Here is a 10,742-nt window from a genome sequence, read left to right as displayed (position 1 = left end):
GAAGTCTCAAAGCACAGCCTGACCCAAAGAATTAAAAATCCCTGAAAACCCATCCTTAGCAACCAATGAGAAAATGAGCTGAGAGTGTGCGCTTGCAGCCCAGAAAGCCAACTGTATCCTGGGCTGCATCAAAAGGAGAGTGACCAGCAGGTTGAAGGAGGTGATCCTGCCCCTCTACTCTGCTCTCGTGAGACCTCACCTGGAGTATTGTGTGCAGTTCTGGTGTCCTCAACATAAAAAGGACATGGAACTGTTGGAACAAGTCCAGAGAAGGGCCACGAGGATGATCAGGGGGCTGGAGCACCTCCCGTATGAAGACAGGATGAGGAAGTTGGGGCTGTTCAGCCTGGAGAAGAGAAGGCTGCGTGGAGACCTCATAGCAGCCTTCCAGTATCTGAAGGGGGCCTGTAGGGATGCTGGAGAAGGACTCTTCATTAGGGACTGTAGTGACAGGACAAGGGGTAACGGGTAAAAACTTAAACAGGGGAAGTTTAGATTGGATATAAGGAAGAAATTCTTTACTGTAAGGGTGGTGAGGCACTGGAATGGGTTGCCTGGGGAAGCTGTGAATGCTCCATCCCTGGCAGTGTTCAAGGCCATGTTGAACAGAGCGTTGGGTGGCATGGTTTAGTGTGAGGTGTCCCTGCCCATGGCAGGGGAGTTTGAAATAAATTATCTTAAGGTCCTTTCCAACCCTATCTATTCTAGGATTCTATGATTCTGTGATTATTTTACTGAAGTGTCATGACTGTGGGAAAAAGTTCACATGAAAAGCAAAAGAGATCAGTATTATTAGAGATACAACAAATTTAGAGTTGTGGCAGAGCATGAAAACAAAATGAATAGGTAGCTGACCAGTAAATATGGAGTCTGGGTATCTCTTTTTTCACAAGTTGTCCAGTTGACTATAAAGGAACTTTTTAGGGGATGAAATATTTGTCACTCTGTATCAGAATCTAGTTGGTGATTTAGGGACTTGTCAAAATTGCACAGCTGTATCCATAAGGTCTATGGTCATAGCGGTGATTTGTCTGTAAGACTGTGGCACTAAAGGAGCTATGATATATGGGGGTATTGGTAATGTACTGTGCTCTAGACATCTAGAACTAGATATAGATGTACTAAATCTACCACTGTCCCTTCATTGGGAATAGCTGTCATAATAATATACAAAGCCATAAGCAAGGAGGGAAAATTAAGAAGCTACCAAAATGAGCATTCCTGCCGTATTTGCACAAAACCAGCACACTCCTTCCAGTTTTAGTCAGTAAAAGAAAATAAACATGAACTGGGAGAAGAAAATAGCAGTGTTGACAAAAATGTATTTTCTCGTCATGGAAGATGGAGATGAGGATGCTATTATTTTCTTAACCTTTTTTTAAAAAAACATGGATTTACAATGATTTATACTTATGTAACTAAACCTGCAGAAGGGCATGGTTGTTTGTTTAAAATAGTTTGCTTTGAGAAACCTTGCTGACCAGTGCAATTCTTAGGTGCTGTTTCCTGCAAAGTGTCTAAAATGTTATACTGCCAATAGCATATTTCTTTGGTTTGGATGAATTCTGAAAAGTGATGCGCATCTGCATCATTTAGTGCACAAATTATAAGAAAATTCTATTGTGTATTTAAATACCTGTATTATAATGACATTCTTGAGTGCTGTGTAATGGATGGTGTTAGTCCACTGGAAGGGTAAGTGGGAACCTGTTGATTTTTCTTGTCTAAAAAATAAATGTCCAAAGCTTGGCACTATTGTTATTTTAAGGTTATACAACAGCAGTCAAGTTTTCAATTACAGTTTGATCTTCCAGGGTATTTTTTGTTTTATTTTATAGCCAGCTTAACTAAATCAAAGTAGCTCCAATCAAGAAAGAACGTCTTGTTTGCTTATTCTAGAAGTGCCCACCCAGTCTGTTCACCAGTCAAGGTCTCAGCACTGATATTGATTAAATGTTTGACATCCCTAATGAAATAAAGGACCCCATTGCATTCTTCCCAAGGAAAAGAGGTACCCACAGTAACAACTTTTAACTTATGACTGAAGCAATATTTTTCATTTTTCTTTCATTCAGGCTATGCATTACTCATACTTCTTTTTTTCTTTTTTTTTTTTTTTCTGGAAATCTGATCCCTGTAATTTGAAAAAGAGAATTCTCACTGCAGTGATAGCAATTGGTTAGTTCAGGAAGAAGGAATGTTTAAGACACAGTCATTTCAATGAGATGCTGTATCAGCTTTCCAAACTACATACTTCCTTAGTGCACTCATCACACATGATCAAATGTAGTGTTTTGTCAGTTTTTAGACACTTTGCTATTAGAGTTACATCTTTTACTTCATCAAACTAAGACTCTGCTGAAGGACAGATTGTACAAATAAACATCAGTTGGAATGTTTTTAAAGAGCAATTGTTTACTGATCGAAATACAAAAACTGTTGCTCATGCTTGGAGATCAAATTACATGCTCAAGAGAAAGCAAGCTACATAATTCATTGACTCATGACTCATAAGAAACATCAGGCTGTATCTTTTGATGTGGAGAGCTGCAGAATCTCTTGTCTTTATTAGATGGAGCAGTAGATGACAGGTTTTTCTTAAGAACAGTGCCACTATATATATATCAATCTCAAAGCCATTAAACTAATCTCTCTATGAAGGGGAGCTGTGAAGAGGATGATCTGTCACATTCAGGTTAAAGAGTCTTCAGTTTTAAGATGAATTATTATATTGACATTAAACTCCACTTGAATTCTCAGGGAGAATTTTTTAGCACACATTTTCTCCCATTTTGAGTCACTGGGAACTGGACATAAAGCAGCTGTGCAATGGTGAGTGAAGAATTTTGTAGATCTCTTTTCTTATGCAGCGTGAAGCCAAGCTTCCAAAAATAGTGCAGAAGGAAGGATGTTAGGATGTGTCTGAAGCGTACGCAAGGAGTGAGAGGCAGAAAAGTGATATCAGCTCAGATCAAAGGTCAGCTGGGCCCAGGCTCCTGTCTCTTGGCAGCTAATAGGAGAAAATTTCAACAAGGGTAAGCACACATTGACATTTGCCCCCAGATTGCCTCTGCCATACCATCGTTTGTGACTCAGGAAGTTGAAGTCAGGTATGGTGTCTTTGTCCCTTATAGCCTTTAGTGACCCATGCCACAGCACTATCCAATTGCCAGCAATCAAGCCCTGAAGAGATCATATGGGGTCCTCCCACAGGGGTGTATACATATCAGTGTTGGCTCCTGTTTATTCCTTTCAGAGAGGCCCAAACTGTGGGCACAGAGAGAGTAGTGGAGTTTCAGCTGAGACTGTTAATGGAAATGCATAGAGGATTTGCACAGAGTATTTTTCCTATCTGTGCCAGTGGATAAATTACTTTGCATTTTTCCATTATAGTTTTATTTGTGTGGTTAATAATGCTTGCTGTAAATATAAGTGAGTGTGAAGCACATATAAGATACATAAAAATGCCTAAGGAAAACCTTGACCAATTAGAAATCATTTTCTTGAAATGCATCTACCTGTTCAGACATAACTGTAGTGGTATACTTAATGAATTAGCATTTCCAGTACTGTTACCTCAATATTTCTTACACTGCAAGGGGATTCTCTGAAAATTTCAGATATTGGAATCCTACGACTCCAAGAAGAATTAAAATGGAAAAAAAAAAAAAATCTTTTTTTTTTGAATACTGTAGAAGAAAAACTTAATCTCACGTTTTTCAAGATTCATAAAATGAAGGTAGTGAACTCCAGACATGTAAGTCTGTTTTTAAGTTAATAGACTATTTTCTATGAAGAAGGAAGAAGGATGTGGGGATTCAATTAAATGATCTTGGTCTTTGTGATTCATGATTCAGCAGCATGGTCTGACCTCATAGTTGAACTTGTTTTGAGCAGGAGGTTTAACTAGAGACCGGAATTATGCTATGATCCCACCATTCAGCATTTCTATAGAAGCAGAACAGTGTGTAGACCTCTTGGGAGATACTACTGTCTGAACAAAAGCCCAACTTCATACAATTTTGCTCTTATGAAGCATAGAAGATGTAGTCAGACATTTGAAAAGCTCAGGAGAGACTGTTTACTCCTGTTTCTAAATTTCTGTTAGGGAACAATCTGGCATCAAGTTTTGTGGTCTGTTTTCTAGTTCATTCACCATAGCCACAGAAAAATACAGGGGGACTGGGATTAATGTGATCAAAACCATATATATACTGTAATAAATACTGTACAGTTTTCTACTGTCATGCTAGTCACCTTAGACTACTTTGATGGAATTAGAAAAATGGGTGCTTTTGGGTATTAGTGGTATAACCTAGTTTAGGTGTCTCATTTAAGACAAGATGAATTGCTTGCTAGAAGGTTTGTTTCTTTCTCCTGACTAAGAAGAGCTATGATAACTAGCTCAAAAGTAAAATCCCATCCTTGATGACCCAGATATAATATTATGCCAAAAATAAAACGGATAAAAAAGAGAATTAAAAATGAGCTGATGTTTTCATTTTCATGCTGAGAATTGAGGGAATGAGCTTGTTGCTGCATTGCAAAAAGACTGCAAAAACCTCGTCCCAGACAAAAGAATGGAGCTGAATCCCTGTGTTAATCAGTTTGGCAGTTTCTCTGCCAGAATATCCTGATTAACTTAGGGATACTGAACCGTATTAAAATACATGGTTTACATGTATTAAGACTTTAGTCCTGGACATTGAAGCAGCCCTTGTTGTATCTGGGATCAGCTGGACTAGACACAATTGCAAGATCTGTGAATAGTCACACAGCCATGAAAGCATCTGTGCTTTTTTTCTACACTTCTGAGACAAATCTGTGAAGATCAGACATGCTAGATGTACGCGAAACAGCATCTGATAAATTCAGTAAAACAGAGAGCTGTAAGTTTCTGTCTGTAGAATGTTTACTAGAGTTTTGTGACACTCCAGGGGAAATGATGGACAACTATGCAACCTACAGAGAAAGGTAGCTGTAAGTACTATAAGACAAACAGTACTTATATAATCTGTGAGATGCATTCCCTCACAAGGTTTAAAATTTGCCACTGTGAGTCCAGAGATAATGGTTCTCCTGTGTAAACACTCTTGTTGAGTAATTAAATTCTTTTAGAACATCTTTACTAAACTAACTAATATTTGAATTACAGCATTACCACGAAATCTATAAGGTTTCTTTTATTGACCTATTATGAAGAAGACTCTGGTAGGATAAGTTAAGTTCCCTGGAAGAGTACTGGTCACTAATGTAACACAGACCCATAATACTTTGATAACTATAAAATCAAAAAGCAATGTATAAACATGTGTTTATATCAACCAGCTTATTGCCAGCAATTCAGGTATGCAGAGGACATACCTGCTTTTATTGTTGCAGAGCTCGAATACCCAGAAAGCATTCCTCATTCCCTAAAACATAAGTTTTTAAACAAATCTTCCTTAATTCCAAGTTTTAAACTGATTTTTCATTTCTCTTTTAAAACATAGTTTAACATTGGTTAAATCTTTTCTCTATCACTATAGACACCATTATGACAGCTGCCCATTTAAACAGAGTAAAGTTGAGTTCTGTATTACCTGCTGACATAGTGGAGACACCTCATCAAGTTACTTACTCCTGGCTTAATTTTTCTGAATTTGAAGCAATTGTTTCTGGAACTAGTTTGTTCTTTTGCAGAAGAAATCTCCCCATCTGAGCATTCAAATTCTGTAAAAATCTAACTGGTTACAACTTGATCTACCACTAAATTTTGCCATCTCATTTGCTTTCATTCCCAGCTTTGAGATTTGTTCAGGAAAGCCATTGCCAGACTTAACCAGTGCTGCAAACCCCATAGCACTAGTGATAGCTAAAAGCCATTATAGGCCTTTGGATAAACAAAAATGTCCTTCCCATTCCAGTAATTTCTTGTAAGCTGCAGGCTGCCTTTACACTTACTGACAGATAACTCAGCATGGAAAGTGTAAGCACATGGGAGCAGCAGGATCTGAAAGAACTGAAGCAGACAATCATTGAGGGGTGAGATCTGTAATGGGGAAATATTGCTTGGAAAAAAGATGAATTCCCTCAATTATCCAACTCTTCCTGGGCACAGAGGAATATTTTATATGTGTTTTACAGCCCTTTCCATATAGCTACTGAGTTTATGTAGAGTTGCCCAACATGTCCCATTACCTTTGATTTTTCATAAATAGTAGAAATTATTGTTATGAATAAAGAGTTCCTCTCTTGTTCCATCTCACTGACCTAATCTTTGATGTAATTCTAAGATATCTCATCAGTTTAGTTTTGCATGTGTGAATATGGCTCCAAACCTATTGCTGTTGAAGATATGAAAAGAACTATGTACTTCAGCCAGGGATTATAAACATTTTAGGGTACTGAAATGAAAAAAAAAGTGCAAGACTTGGCAAATGACAGAACATGGAGCAAGGTCAGAGAGAGGCAGTACCAGCAGACTGCAAAGGAAACCAATGAAATATCTGAGATCACCTCATATTTGTTGGTGCTGTGGAGGACGGTGTGCCATCTGTGCTAGGATGTGCATGAGAACCTTGTGACAATGGGCATCTTGCATGGCCTGAGGCAGAGAGGCTCTGAAATGCACATAGGCAGCAGAACAGTGTTGGACAAGCATCAAAGATACTGCACATCCTAGGTGCCCTTCAGGATTCAGATAAAGTAAGCCTGGATAAAGCAATAACTCATTTAAGGTATCAGATTAAACCATGGTGGTTCTTGAAATAAAGTTTTTATTTGCATGACTGTATCCTCCCTGCTTCCCTTTCTCAGTGCCTGACAGCAGGGAGTAAATGAAAGCTCCTTTGGATCTTGCCAATTTACAAGTACAACTTGCATGGGCAATCAAAAGCAAAAAAAAGAAGAAAAAAAGGAAGATAATATTATTAGCAATCTGCAATTATTCCCAAATGTATGCTTTTGGCTGTGCAAAGAGTTAGAATTTCTAGCAGCATAAACCAATACATTACTGAAAATCATGCTAAACATTCAAATAAAATACATGGGCAATTTAAAATTATCCTTGCAAGCTATGCAGTAACCAGTTATTTGGACTGCAGGGTTTTTATGAATAAAATCGTAAAGCAAACCTATAATGTAAATATCCAATCCCAAATACCTTAGCTTTCCAGCCGTAGAGTCCAAAACAAATTATTTGCATTCTGTGTCTGAATTCTGAGGCGGACACAGAGCTAGTTGCTGCTGGGTCAGAGGGCGAAGCTTTGAATTGGCTTGCAAAATGAGACCAGCCTGGTGATCCTTCCCTATTTGCAAAGCCTCAGATTTTTCTTGGCACAGGAATCCTTTTGTTTCCCAGCAAAACCTCGAAAATATTTTCAAGCAGTTCAAACCATGCTTGTACATTCCTGGGGACACATCTCTTTGGGACATGCAAAGGCAGATATCTGCTCTGAAAGGTGGGGATGGAAACCTGTCCTGGTGTATATCTGCATTAATGTCAATTAGAGGCAGCAGGTGTTGAGCCAAGAGCCCCTCAATCCTGGTAACAGGGCTTCTGAAACACAAGTGGAGTATGCTTGGCTCTCTGGGAATATGGGCAGAGACTGCCATGGACCATCCACATCCATGTAGATGTGCTCTCTCTGTAAGAATACCTTTCTCTGTAGATTGGTAAACCAGCTTTCTGTGACCTTCTCCAGTCTATTCAGAGACTATCATTTCTAGGTCTTTAGCAGTGTCAGTCAGCAGCTTTGAGCCTTTAATATCTTCCTGAAAGACACATCAGCTGAGATCAGTCTTTAACAGACTTAGTCTTGGAAATATTGATTCTTTTTTGCATTCTATTTACTTAAACTTAATTCTTGGGATGCCCCACGAACTCCCATCATCATCTGTAGCTGAGAAAATTACGCTTGCACTCACCCTGCTGACTCTAAATTGCTATTAGAAAAGCCAACATGATACTTGTTTCAGTTTGTTATTTCTGGGAAGATTTTTACAGAAAATGTTAAGAAATTTTCTCACCAATCTTCTTGTATTTGTCAAATCTCTAAAAATATCTTTTTCAATCTATTTTCACCATTGGCCTCATTTGGGGTATCTGTAAAGAGGCATCCTATCCACAATGAATGAAATACCAATTTTATGTCAAAAGAAGAAAAAAAGAAGAAGGAGGGAAATGTCTGTCAAATGCTCCAAGGTGTTATGAGCCTGTGACCCTTGATACATGAGGGGAGATGAATGAAAGGGACCAAAAGAAATGTAAGAAATTACTTCAAGATACTTCAAGCATGTAGCTCCTGTGCCAGGAAAAGCAGGTGGCAAAAAGGATGGTGTAGAAAAATGCAAAGATTTGTATCCCAGAAGCCAATGTGCAATATGAATAACAGCAAAAAGCTCCTTTGCTATCTCCACCTAAGTTTCAGGTGTAACACAACAAGAAAGCTCTTACATTCAGCCTCAGAGTAAAAAAAAAATAAAAAATCTACAGGTGTAGCACTTACAGATGTGCAAGTCAGCAGGAGATATTGGAATGTACCAATTCAAATGGTTTTCTTTTGAGGCATTTTTGTTGCCTTTTCAGAAGTTAATATATTGCTTTGCTTCACAAAATACTTATTTATTCTTCCTAGAAAGACATTTGTCTCATGAAGTCATACAATATCTTACCAACCATTTAAAATAGAAACTAAACCCCTGCAAAACAGGACAGTCAATATACTCTTAAGGCTGTCCTCAATGAACTTAGACCATGCCATTTGTACCTCATTCACTCCTAATGTTTTTCTTCCCCTTTTTTTTCACGGGTGGTCACAGACTTCAGTAATAATGACAGGGACACTTGAAATGCTGAGATTCAGCCTTGCAGTGCATTTTCTGAATGCCTTTAGTTTACCAAACTGTATTTTGAAAACAGGCTGTATCTGTTCCAAGATTGCAGGCTTTCTTCATACTGCAGTTCTAGAGCTTATTTTAGAGCTTTGTAGGCAAGGGTAGGCCAAAGGATGCTGATATTCACTGGTGGCATCGTAACTGTACTCCAACCCTGCTTGCATTCCTTCTACTGCAGACACCATCGCTGTCTTTTGACCACCTACAGTAATTTCTGTGAGAATTCCTTGATGATGAAGGTACTGAGAGGCAAAGGCAAATCTGAGGACTAAGTAACAGTATTAGAATAATGGCTGCCTGTTACATAACTCTCCATTTAGAAGAGGATTAAAAGGGTACTGTTTTGCAGGACTCAGTTAATGGCTTTACGTAAGAGAGGAAATAGCATGTGCAGCTTAAAAATTAACCAGGACAACTCTTACTTTTATGGACACCACAGATAAAACTCCCTGAGCTTTTCTGCTTGGAAATAGTTCTGATTTTAATGTGGCACTGCTAGAGGGATGTGGCAAGCTTCTCATGCAATACCAAAAATGCAGCCCCCCAGTCTGAAGTCACCCCAGCTTTGCATCATAATTCAGATTTATTTTTTCCCCAGCCCAGAATGACCATTCTGCCATGTACAGATGGTCAGTGAATGCCCTCAACACCCATCATTTTCTCTTTATTGCCTGCCATCCTAACACTAAGTTTTCTCTGCTCTCATGTGTCCTGGGTTCAGCAGTAGCAGTCATGTTTCTCCTTCGTGGTAGCTGGTGCAGTGCTGTGTTTTGACTTCCAGCCTGGGAACAGTGCTGGTGATACCGGTGTTTTCGGTTGTTGCTAAGTGATGTTTACCCTGACCGAGGACTCTGTGAGGCTCATGCTCTGCCAGGGAGGAGGGGAAGCCGGGAGGAAGCAGAGACGGGGCGCCTGACCCAGGCAAGCCAAAGAGGTATTCCATACCACAGCACGTCATGCCCGGGGTGGGGGGTAACTGGGAGTTACCTGGAAGGACATGGGCTTCTGGGTCAGACTCGCTTCTTGGGTGGTGGTATTGTATTCTCTTCCCTTGTTATTTTCTCTTATCATTGTTGTCGTTGGTGGTAGCTGTCCTGGGTTCAGCAGTAGCAGTCATGTTTTTCCTTTGTGTTAACTGGTGCAGTGCTGTGACTTCTAGCTTGAGAACAGTGTTGGTGAAGCCGATGTTTTCGGTTGTTGCTAAGTGATGTTTACCCTGACCAAGGACTCTGTGAGGCTCATGCTCTGCCAGGGAGGAGGGGAAGCTGTGAGGAAGCAGAGACGGGGCGCCTGACCCGGGCTAGCCGGGGAGGTATTCCATACCACAGCACGTCATGCCCGGGGTGGGGGTAACTGGGAGTTACCCGGAAGGACAGGGGCTTCCGGGTGGAACTCGCTTTCTTGGCTGGTGGTATCGGTGGTATCGTATTCTCTTCCCTTGTTATTTTCCCTTATCATTGTTTTAGCTGATAGTAGCGGTGGTGATTTGTTGCTGGACTGTTCTTGTCTCAACCCGTGGGAGTTGCACTCTCTCGATCTTCCTCCCCGTTCCTCCGGGAGCGGGGAAGGGGAGAGCCCCGGTGCGGGGGGGGGGGGAGACGGACACGGACCTCGATTGTTGTCAGCTCGGCACCACTCACTGGGAGTGAGTGAACAAGTTACCTGACTGGGTTTAAACCACGACAGTAGCGGTGTTGATTTGTGTTGTACATTGGTTGCTGGACTGTTCTTGTCTCAACCCATGGGAGTTGCACTCTTTCGATCCTCCTCCCCGTTCCTCCGGGAGCGGGGAAGGGGAGAGCCCGGGCGGGGTGGGCCTCGATTGCTGTCAGCCCGGCACCACTCACTGGGAGTGAGTGAACAAG

This window comes from Pezoporus wallicus, unplaced genomic scaffold, assembly GCF_028554395.1.
Source record: "Pezoporus wallicus isolate ANWC-B61680 ecotype Strahan unplaced genomic scaffold, APGP_CSIRO_Pwel_v1 contig_3817, whole genome shotgun sequence".
NCBI lineage: Eukaryota > Metazoa > Chordata > Aves > Psittaciformes > Psittacidae > Pezoporus > Pezoporus wallicus.
The sequence above is the reverse complement of the archived record's forward strand: the minus strand, read 5'-3'. Positions refer to the sequence as shown.